At 44.8% G+C, this 12,113-nt stretch overlaps 1 pseudogene; it reads left to right on the plus strand.

The window, feature by feature from the left end:
• Positions 1–6,559: 6,559 nt before the first annotated feature.
• LOC147731053 (cyclin-G2 pseudogene) lies at positions 6,560–7,598 on the plus strand (annotated as a pseudogene).
• The last annotated feature ends 4,515 nt before the right edge of the window (positions 7,599–12,113 follow it).

Here is a 12,113-nt window from a genome sequence, read left to right on the forward strand (position 1 = left end):
GCTATGAGACTTGTCGTTCTTCAAAATCGTCTTGTTCTTGACGTCATACTAGCCGATCGAGGAGGAGCTTGTAAGGTCCTCGGGTCAGCTTGCTGTATTTTCATTCCAGATAATGCTCCGTCCGTATATAAGGCTATTACCCGTCTCCATAAGATAGCGAGTCAGATACATCAGAATCCAGGCACCTGGACTTGGTCCGGTTGGCTGTGGACTACTATTTCAGCTTGGGGATGGAAAATACTGTCACTCCTTGGAGCAATACTACTTATAGTATTCAGTTGCTGTCTATGTTGACAATGTGGGCCAGCGATTTGCGGCTTGTGCGCCACATCCTGCACTCCTCATTCAAGTCAACGTTCTAAATCCCGTTTGAGAAAGGATGAGCAGATGATGCTAACTACACAGATAAATGGATTTATGAAGATTGATGTATCATGAAGGGTCCGTAGGGAACAAGGAGGGAATGAGGAAATATAAATTTTATGGTCAGGAATGTTCCCTAACGTGTACCCCACCGTCCCCATGTACGAGCTTAAAGTGCATGTAACTTCCCTCCTGTGCTAGCTATGAAGACGCAAATACATTTGCGTCCAACGTTAATATGTCCTCTTTCAGATCCACCCTGAATGGGTCGGATATTCCGTTCCTAAATATGCCTTGCCACCGTCTTTGTATGGTGCACTTTCTGTATTCCTGGCTCTGTGTGAGCTAGGCTCCGATTTCTGCCATCAAGCCTTTTCTTTTTCAAAGTCATCTCTGCCTCCTGAAACTACAACGTGGGGTGCCCCCCGTGAACTCTGTCCTACTCCCTGCGAGGCGAGCGGGGCCTGGCTCGGCCTGCTTGCCTGCCAAAGACAGTATTTTACCTTCACGTTATCAGTATAGCCAAGCTCAGCTTCCCGAAAACACATTCCAGTCTAGCAGGGTAGATAAACAACCCCTCAGCTGCAGAGCAAAGGGCCCGGCCTTTCTGTCTCCATACAAGTAATTCATAGCTCCCGTTACCATGGTAGGCCCATGGCCCCCTCGCTTTACATCTAGACACGCAGGCACACATGCACGCACTCATAGTCAGTATAGGATAGCCTCTGCCCAAGAGACCTTTCCTTCTAGATAATATGGATCCCAAACATCAGATATCAGATATGATATAGGAACAAGTTGGTCTGACATGCCAGACTTCTGTCTCTTTCCTCTAGTGTAAATGTCAAGTCCCCTGCACCCTCCAGCTTCACGTCAATCACACGTCATGCAGCTGCGCGCGCATCCAGACCTTAGATTTCTGCTGACACTGCGAGATTCTGCTATGTACCCACCCACTTGTGACACTTTCATGTGACGTTTCTAGAACACACCTCTGTATACGCCTAGTTCACGCCTTCTGATTACGTATTGCTAACACGTGTGTGTTCTTATCTCGTTTCTCTCAGCTGTTACGCCTTCTGTATTGACTTCCATTCTGTACATTAAGTATAAAAGTTATGTATTATCAATAAAATATGCTCTATCCCTTCCTGAACCCCAGTGGTGTCAGGAACCCGATATCCGGTTCAAGAACCATTCCCTTTTTAAGGAATAAAACCCCTAAGAACTCTAACACCACGGGCTCTGCGTCTTTCTTTCTGATTGAGTTATTTTATAAGTACTTACCTGCATAGAAATTAGGACGGTAATTAAATATTTACCACACATGGAGGGTACCTATGGTACCCACCTGCATTTGCATGCACAACACAGCAGGCACCGCGCGGTGCCTGCCACGTTGTGCATGCAAATGCACAAATGCCTTTTTTGCATTGGGGCGGGTGCTGCTGACAGCACCGCCTGCCGCAATGTAAAAAATGTGGGATGGGCCCACCATTGTGGGGGGGCGCATCCTAATTGTAAATGTGGGACCGCCGCACATAAAGCGGGCGGTCTCATTTCCCAATGCGATGGCGGACGGACATTAGACCCCTAAGTCTTGTAATCACTTCTGAATACTCATTAAAATCTCCAGACTGTCCAGATGTGGCAGCAGCTGGAGGCAAATTATCAAAAGCTTGCTGTCCTTCATTTCCAAAATGACTAAACAAAATAATAGCCTTTCTTTTAGGCTCAAAATCTTCTGCTCCAACTGGGATTAAATAGTTATCGAAAGATCTTAACCGCCCATTGCACTTAATCAAAGGCTTGCCAGGAAGTTGAAGAAATGGTGTGATATGAATTAAATTGTTAGAATACTTTGTAAACAATTGTTTAAGATGCCACAACCAATGAAGAGTTGAATCAGGTAATTACACAGGTCTGAGAGGTAAATAAGTATTTCCAAGTACTCTTGAGTTAATTCAAACAATAGCTCTAAAGCTATAACATTTTTTGCTGTAAACTTGAAATATCTAAAGCAATCCAGCACTGGCATTGAAATATGAGCATGTTGGAAGGACATCGATAATTAAAACAGAAACGGATCAGACAAGTAAATTTAGTGCCAGGAGGACAAATGTTCATGCAGCTACTTGTAGACTGAAGAAATTATATCAAGCATCCACATGAGCATGCTGGCTCGGTGGCTCAATCGTGTTGATGAAGAAGCAGATTGCACATAGCGAAAATGAGGAAGTGCGTAGAGCTGCGTCTGAAATAGCACAAAAGTAGCTTTGGGTTGTGTGGACTCCAGGAAGTACAGGAGAAGAACTCATCGCATAACAACTTTGACGAGCGAAATTATACCAATGATAGCGTTGGTTATCCGGAGTACGCTGTAGGCTCCAAATTCTCAGAAGTCTGAAATTTCTTGATAAGTTGTAGCCAAATGATACGTAGCGACTTTAGAAGCCAAGCAGAGATAAGTACAGCATTTATTTCTTGAAGTACAAGGTAATATAAACAAGGAGCACATGCAGCCTGTCTTCATGCATCAGACTACCAATGAAGACTGAGCAACCGATATGGTGCAGCAGTGCAGGCAATGAAGCAGTAACTTAAAAGGAAACAAAGGAATTGGAATGCATTTACTTTTTAAAAGTGTTCTTGCTCCCTAAACCAGGACCTCACTCACTCATAACAGGTTCTTAAAGGTACCACGCAATCCATACATTACTGCAATGTCTAATGTAGGGGTGGGTGGCGACCTAAGCTCCTCCAGCTGAGTTAGGAGAGTTTTGCCAACTACATTCTCCGCTGGGAGCACTAAGTTCAGCAAAAAACTCTGATTCTGCCGCGTGGTGGACTTTGCTTCCGCTGCTTACCCCTACTTACCTTCACCCAGATTCTCAGCTGGTCGTGAGGACTGTGCATGCACATGCATGGAAAGTGGAGACCAGATTAAGGTCTCCACTCCCCATCAGCAGGATGGGTGGCAGCACCATCCCCAGTGAGGAGCTGCACCTAGACTGGCCGAGAGGCTGGGTGAAGGACAGGAGGGAAGCCAGTGGAGAGCTGGAGGTCATAGGAGTGCTAGAAAAAAAGGATATACAAAAGAAAGAAATCTTAGCTTAGGTATCCATCACGCAGAGAAAAATTGTAAAACGGTCTAAGTGAGAAGTTGCTGTCTTTATTATGGATACCACCTGTCAGAAAAGGTTCAGATGAAGGATATATGGGAAAGTAACGACCCCATTACCCTATCTGCCGCATCAACATGTTTCTACCATAAGTAGCCGCCTGTCAGAGTTGATGTCATTTGTTAGGATACGGATCCCTACAAAAGGTTCTAGATAAGTACCCTCCTGGTCTTGTCACTATGTGGTAGGGCACTCAATTGTGGCTATACATTGCCCTTTATGTAGACACACACCATCTGTTTACCTATAACGGAATACCAAATGCCAAATTTAAAATCCCATATTGTTAGCTCTTAACCCTCCTTTGGTCAAACCCTAATTCCACCCGATGCCTGTTCTTAAAATAGTGTGTTCCCATTTCATAAAAGGAATACCGGAATATATATGTTATTATATTTTATTTATATAAATATATACACATATATCTTCCAAGTTAAAAAACACTAGCCATAATATCCGTAATCAGTGATCTAATATCCACATGTGCTCAGAGACTTTCAGTGAAAGGCTACTTACCTGAGTCTCATCAATAATGATCCTAACTCGTGGACAGAGTTCGAACCTCGTTCCGTAGTCACGCTCTGAAATAATGCATCATCTCTCTATATATTATTGCTGTATATCAAATATTGTTTCCAAAGTTTCATAAATCCATGCAAAATCTGAATTCTATATCTGGTATCCCCTGTCTCAGCAAATTCCCTGTTTTTATGTGTCGCAACTACTCTGTAAGCAACAAATAAAACAAGCAGGGGCGGCTCTAGGCTCATGGCGGGCCTGGGCAGGGAGCATAGGTAGGGGCCCCCGGAGGAACGCAGGCGCGGAGGCCAGTGAAGGGGGGGGGGTCAGGGTGTTTGGAAGTGGAACAGAGCTGGAGGCCGCCAAATTCCTGCCAGGGGCCGCCACGCAAATATGTATCCATCCTCAGAGGATTATTATATTAAGGATATATATATTTGGCGTGGTGGCCCCTTGGGTTTGGCGGTCCTTGCAGGTGCACAGCTTGCCCATGCCTAAGGCCACCCCTAAAACAAGCAATCAAAGACAACTCTCAAATGAAAGAAAGCAAAAACACTTATTCCAAGTTTTGAAGGTCACTCAAGTCAACACATCGGGCTCATTTTGTTGAAGTTCTGCTGGTCCTAGCCCGGTCATGAGTGATAGCTTAGACTCGGGAAGGTATAACACAGGGAACCTGTAGACTGTGGAGGGATGACTGATTAGTCTCTATTGATATTGTTCCCCAGGAATAGCATATATACTTTGTACGGTTTAGTTGCCAAGCTGTAAAACAATTGTATGGTAGTTGGTGGGAGAACAAGGAAAGGTTTAATTTCTTTTCCCTTCATTTTGTGGATCTAGTGAAAACTGAGAATGCCCAGAAAAATAAGCATTTGCCAGAGAAAAAAGTAACTCAGGGTCCGGGTCCAATTAGCCTCATAATGCATCATTCTGTTGCAGACTTTCAGCTGGAGATTTGACTGCGTTTAGCAGCCAAAATCTCCAGGTTAGAAATAAACAGATCATTGCTGTATCAGTGGATCTCATAATTCCGATGAGGCTGGTAACTACTCTTTTTGATTATATCACAAATAAGAAGGGCCCTGCAATGAGGACCTTAGAAATTTGCTGTCCAGGCAGTTATTTACCCAAGTCTGATCTCTGGGCACTCATTATTCTTTAGTTGCCCTTAATTTCTTCTACTCCATATTCAGACTGCTCAAAAGATAGCGGATTAACTCATGATGCCTGTGCATGTACCCGCGCAATTTTAACTACTCTTGTTGGTGTATCTAAAGAGAGTTGTTATAAGGCCATATTTTTGATCTATTAGCCATCTAGGTCGGAATCTCTTTTTTTCTGCAGACTAAAATCTCCCACTTACTTCTGTCTTGTCACTTTACACCCATTATGCCTTGCTTGTCCCACCTAAAATATAATGTTCGAGAATTACCAAATTTGCCCCCAAATTCTCAAACATCCTTACCTCTTCTCTATGGACACAAATTGACCTTATTATGAGTTTAGTGGTGCAGGAGCGGGAACGCCCTGCTCCCCCACCTCCCAAACCCATATGAGCACAGCTCACCAGATTTTGGCTTTTTCTGTCACTGGTGGGAGGTCTTTGGTGGTCAAATGGACGTATCTATGAAAAGGCACCGCAATGGGAAGACCAAGGCAAGTTCCTGCAGGGCATGGACTATCAAGCCCATGCCTGCAGTAATTGGGGGTGCATACACAGGGGAGCACAACATGTGCCCCCCCTGCATGTATCCCCAAAGGGAGAAGGGGGCCCTGTAGGGCCACGTTTGTTTCCTCGGTGCCACACTCTTCATGGCGGGCTTACCACCATGAAAAGTGAGGCAGGAAAGAAACACTTAATATGCCTGGTGGGGCCACAGCAGCCCAGCCAAGCATAGTGTGGCTTCACGACCGCGACAAGACCGCCAGGGATTGAGGATTCCTGGCAGCTGCAGCGGTCCCGTGAAATTCTGACTGCCCTACTTGGAATAGGGTGGCTGGAGAACCAATGCAGCTGTAGCTGCACCGCCACAGTGAGTTTGACATTCCATCGGACCACCAAACTCATAACAAGGTCTTTAGGCAACATTTTAATACTAGATCCGGGCAGCAGTTGCCGTAGTAGGTGGGGATTCCAGCGTGCAACCCACTTAGAACCATGGCATTCTGAGGTGGGGAGCCCCGCATGGCCCGGCCGCTCTGACCCACCCTACCTATCCGTTTATTTCGTAAAATCATCCGGATTTAAAGGCGGAGGAGGAAGAGCGGCTGCGAACCTGTGAGCTGGAAAAAAGGAAGAATTTGGGGGCTGTGGAACCAAAGACAAATTAAACCTTCCTCATACTCAAGCAGTTAAATCTTCACTTGGAGCAGGAATCACGGTACCAACCTAGGGGAAAAAAGCCTTAATCTTATTGAAGCCACTTACGGTAATGATGCGACTATTTGTCCAAGGTTGCGAAATGCAAAAGTTGAAGATTTGTGGACCCTAACACACATTTTTGGCCTTCAAACTGAAACTTTTGTTATTATTATAAACATTCTGGACAGATATTTGGCCCTCATGAAGGTGAAGCCGAAACACTTATCCTGCATTGGCGTTTGCTGCTTTCAGTTGGCTGCTCAGGTTATTGAGCAGGAATGCAATATCCCGTCCATCCTTAACCTAATTTGTATCAGCCAATGTAAATGTACTTCATCGGACATGAAGAGGATGGAGAAAATCATTTCAGAAAAACTGCACTTTGAATTCAAAGCTACTACTGCCTTAACTTTTTTGCACCTGTACCATACTATTGTTCTTTGCCATACCTCAGAAAGGAAGGAAATATTGAGTATTGATAAACTGGAAGCACAATTGAAAGCCTGTAACTGCCGACTTGTATTTTCTAAGCCAAACCCTCAGTATTAGCTTTGTGCCTTCTCAGTCTGGAAGTCGAAACCTCAAAATCAAATGAACTATTTGAAATTGCACTCAATGTTCAAAAGCATTCAAGGATCAACGATATGGACATGCTCTACTGGAGAGAGCTTGTTTCTCAATGTCTGGCAGATTATTCCTCTCCTGAATGGTCTAAGTCTGTCCATAAAAAACTAGTATGGATTGTGTCAAAGAGGGCTGCCCAAAACCTGTACACCAGCTATTATAGTGTTCCAGAACTACCAACCATTCCTGAGGCTGCTGCTCTAAATGAATGTGGCAGTGAGGACTCGTGTGACGAAATGAGCTGCGGTGAAGACAGCTTAAGCAGTTCGCCACCAAGTGACTTGGAAGCATCTTTTTTCTTCGACTCATTCAAGCCGAAGTCCAAGCAGCGTAACCACCACTTGAAACCTGAAATGTAGAGTGCAAGTTAAGCTTTTTGAATGTAAACACGACTTCCATAATGATTGAGGTTTCCATAATGTCTTCCACAGTAAGACCTATGTACCATCTATCACCTTCATTATTTTATATAGAGTTTTCTGAATATTTTTTATAGTATTTTACAAGTATTGATTAACATAATCTATTTTTGGGAAATCAAAAAAAATGAATGGAACGTCTAATTTTTTTTTCTTTCCTTAACCAGTGTGATTTTTTGCCACTGCCTTGACTTGAGTGTGTTTACTACAGGGGCAACCCAAATAACCCATAGGCTTCTGGGTATATAATACAATCAAAAAAAGAGAGAAAATAAAGCCTACAGAATAGTTGTACGTCCATCTAATTTCCTAAGACTGGATACCATAAATTATCCATTCTCTGAAAAGTCATTTTTCACAGGACTTAATTCAAAAGGGTTATATGTGTAGAGTTTCTCTATTATGACAAACCATTTAAACACAAATAATCTATATGTATATGGTTTTAGTATTTCTTTTAATTAAACCATGTTTCTTCATAGAGTATTATTATCTCACAATTAACATAAATATACACACTTTGTACATATATACAAATACAAACAGGACTTGTACATTTACACTTATATACAAATTACTTCGAACCAAATTTAGAGTTCTTTTGCCCAACTTATTTTGAAAAAAAGGATGTTTATCTACAGTATATCCGAAAACATTCCTTATTTACAGATCACAAGACAAAACAAAAGGAGTGTCCATGGTTAGAAGACTTTTAACCTCTCTCTCTCTGGCACTCCTAATTAGTCCTTAATTTGTCATCCAAATCCAAAAACTTTTTTTGTGTTGGTGCCTTCAACAAAACTGTGTTGACGCGTTTCAGCCTCATATCAATCCAGGCCTCATCAGGACTTAACGGGCAAACATAATTCATACATTTGAAGTTTATGCAAGAATACGTGTAGAACACAAATCTCTTCCGGGGGGCTCTTTAAATCTTTCTTACAATGGACACCACAATTAAGGACCTAATCGGCATATGAATCCATTCTGTTCATTCCTTAAGGTGGATTCGTTGTAACGAAAGGGAGAAATCCTATCCGTTCGCTACCGCCATACAAACAAGTCGGGAGATCAACCACCAGTGTCGACTTAAGCTGCATTGCTACCTGGCTTAAGTCTCGACTTCTTTGTATGGCGGTAGCGAACGGATAGGATTTCTCCCTTTCGTTAAAAAGAATCCTCCTTAAGGAATGAACAGAATGGATTAACATGACGATTAGGGGGCATTTTGTCGGACTTAAAAAAGACAACTAATAACGCAAAAAAAGATGCTAACTTAGGTACTGCGATCGTTTCAACAAAGCTATATTCTAGCAACAAGGAGAACAGCCTGGGAGCTTAAACCTGGCAAATAGCGCATTGGATCCCAGTAACTACAGCAGCGGGGGTGAGCTAATCAGCCCAAATAGCCTGGAGAATAATAAAAACAAAACCTATGCCACAGTTGCAGGACAAGCCTCCAAGATGCCATCAGAAACACAAAGAAGGGATTGCTGTGAGCAAGTGAACACACAGCCCTGCTATATGAAGGGGCAACAGGGGAAAGGCTCAGAAACCATTCTTCACCAAAGTCCTCATGGCCAAAGTATGGGGAAAGGAAGCCCAGGAAAACTCAGGGATCAAAATAAAAGAAGGAGAAAACAAAAAAGGAAAGGGTGACCAGCAACATAAAAGCATTTTTTAAAACGGTAAACTCGATTACAGAACAAGAAGACGAAGCAGAAATAGATGGGCCAACTCTGACCACAATAACATCACCGGCCAAGGAAACCAAACAACCCGCTCAAAATCAGAACTCCATTCACACAGGCAAAGGCACGAATAGTTTGCACCAAACAGAAACTATTCACCGAAAAATTAAGTACAATAACGGAACAAAGACAGCAGACAGTATTGATTCCTCAAAATCCCAAAGGCTGGGAATGTCGCAAGCAGGAACTAAGGGAGCCCGACTGACACAGGGACCCCTGTCATTAGAAAGCATGGAGGTTTGAGGCGTGCGGGTAGAAGAGCCATTACCAGGAAGGAAATCTGACTGGATACAGGTCAAACCAGCCACAGATGGACCTGAACAATTGGACCATAGGCCGGAGGGAGCCAAAAGTGGTATAATCTTACTCATCCCAGAGTACAAGTCAAGGGGCAGAGGGGACACCCTCAAGCAAGGCAACATTTTACGCCTATTATCCACAATCAGTAGCCTGAAGGAAATTAGCACAAACGACCTAGAATCTGTGGAGTTTGCACATTACAACTACCTGTCAGATCACGAGGCTACTAAAACCACATGGACTATGCCAGAAAAGCCGAAAGAATCATGGAGATAGAACCGAGCTTCCAAGCATGGGGGATATGCCTAAAAAGACAAGGAAAAATTGGGTATCCAGAACCACTATGTCAGGCACAAAAAGAGAGAGACGATTGTTGCTTCCAAAATAAACAAAAAACTGTTAAAACTGAAAGTGTCCTGAAGGGGGCCAGAAGTTCATCAATATCACAGATGGACACCAACTCATCGAGCCCAAGACAAGCTCAAATATCTATTGGATGAAATGACTGGAATTGGATAGCAAGGACCATTAATGCAAGGCCCTTGAAGACATGACAAAACATGCAACAAAATATTGCAAAAAAAGAACAACTAAGAATATGTTCTTGGAACGTAAATGTTTTAGGGAATATGGCTGCTGATACTCAGCTTCAACTCTACTTCCAAAGATTTTACAAAATTGCCCTTCAAGAGACCTGGTCAGACCAACCGCAACAAATACAGGGCTTTAAAGCATATCATCTACCAGCCACAAGAAATGCTAAATATAGCCACTTAAAAGGAGGTCAAAAGATATACACGTCAATCAAGAGCATCAGTGAAATAAAGAACAAAGACGCCAAACAGCTAGGCAACAACAGCATAAAAATAATAGAGCTGGACTTAGGGGAAAAAGAACAAAATTGAAAACTAATCCTGCTAAATGTATACTTACATCCTCGAGAGAAAAAAGCGGGGATGAAACTACTGTTTGCAGAAGTGACAAAAATACTGTCAGAGGAGTCAACATCTAACCTCATAGTAACTGGGGACTTCAACATGTATCTCAGAGGGCCCCAGGCAAGGGACTCATTGTTAGAAGAGCAGTTCTTGGCATGGGGCATACCACAACAGGAGACAAGCAAATGGGGCAAACAAAACAGGCTGGCAATGGATAGTTTAAAGGACCTAGAACATATGAACCTGGCAGCTCTAAATGGCCGCTCCACATACAACTGCCCCCCGGCAGCCACTTTTCATAATCTGAATTCAACCTCAACCATAGACTTTACATTTGCATCTCTACAACTTTTTGGCAAAGTCCTGAATTTCCGAATAGGAAAATTTGTCGGCAAGTGTTGGACCCGGGCCTTTATGGCTGGTTCACCCCTGAACTTTTTGCTTTCGATGGCGACCTGGTGTTCATGATTTCTGGCTTGGCGCACTTTTTCCCTGGGTCCCAGAGTGAAAGTGTGTGCGTGTAGTATGGCTGGCCTGCCCTCCCATAGGAATGCATGGGGAATGTGTGTGTCCCTGGTAGTTCCTGATGCGTGGGGAGTGCAGGCTCGAATTTAGTATGTATAAACTCGTGAGAGTGAATGCTGCAAGATGGTGTATGCGGCATGTACGTGTCTAGAAGGGAAGTGCTACTTCTGGACATTGAGATATGTGTGCAGTGAGGGTGCTGGAGCGTGATTGGCTGGAGCTGGCTGGCATGCCAGGCTCCAGGAAGTCTGGATAGGTCTGCCCGGTGGTGAGTGGGAGTTTAGCATGAGTGATGTGTGGGAGGAGTGTACCTGTGTCCTGGATGGGCTGGGTTTTCCCCACACAATGCTGGCTCCGCCCCCCTGTGGTGTGTCTAACGACCCTAGCCTCCCCAGTGAATGAAATGGGTGGTTGGGCCATCAAGAGTGCTCCAGAACCAGCTGCGACTGGTTTCTCCCCCACCCTGCACCTACAGACAAAGGATTTCAGTGTATAAAAATGGGGCTGTGTCCCCACTGAAGTTTTTCTCTTCTAGGATCTTGAGGGGGCTGCTGCTGCTGCTGCTGGGGCCAGGAGGAACCGCCACTTGGGCTGCCTCCCTGCCTGGAGGGCCAGTGAGCTGGCCCCTGGCCCAGCCTTGCCCCCCTGCCTACCTAAGGACTTTGCTGGATTTTGCCAAGCACCTGAAAGTGCTTACTTTCTCCCCTAGCGCCTGGAAGCGCTTTGCTTGGCCTCTAGCGCTTAACAGCGCTTTATTCTGTCCGTCCGCGCTTAGGAGCGCTCTGGGTACTTTGGCCGGTGCCTGCCCGGCATTGCCAGCGAAGCCGTGCATTTCCTTGTTAGCGCTTTGAGAGCGCTTTTGCTGGCCAGCCGGTGCCCACCCGGCATTGCCCCGAAGGATTGCCACTAGAGACTTCACCGCCGCAGCCCAGGAGTGTGTGAAGCCCCCGCCGGGCCGCCGCGCTGCCTGCGACGACCCAGAAGCAGCTTGTGGGCTGGCCAATCCCAGCGCGAAGGATCGGAAGTCCCGCCCTCGGCGCCGCAGCGAGACGCGAGGGAGAGCCAGGGAAAAGAGAACAGTCCAGCCGCCGCCCCGGAGAGTCCCGAGGAGCGGGAGCTCTCCGCCT

Source organism: Lissotriton vulgaris, chromosome 2_1, assembly GCF_964263255.1.
Source record: "Lissotriton vulgaris chromosome 2_1, aLisVul1.2, whole genome shotgun sequence".
NCBI lineage: Eukaryota > Metazoa > Chordata > Amphibia > Caudata > Salamandridae > Lissotriton > Lissotriton vulgaris.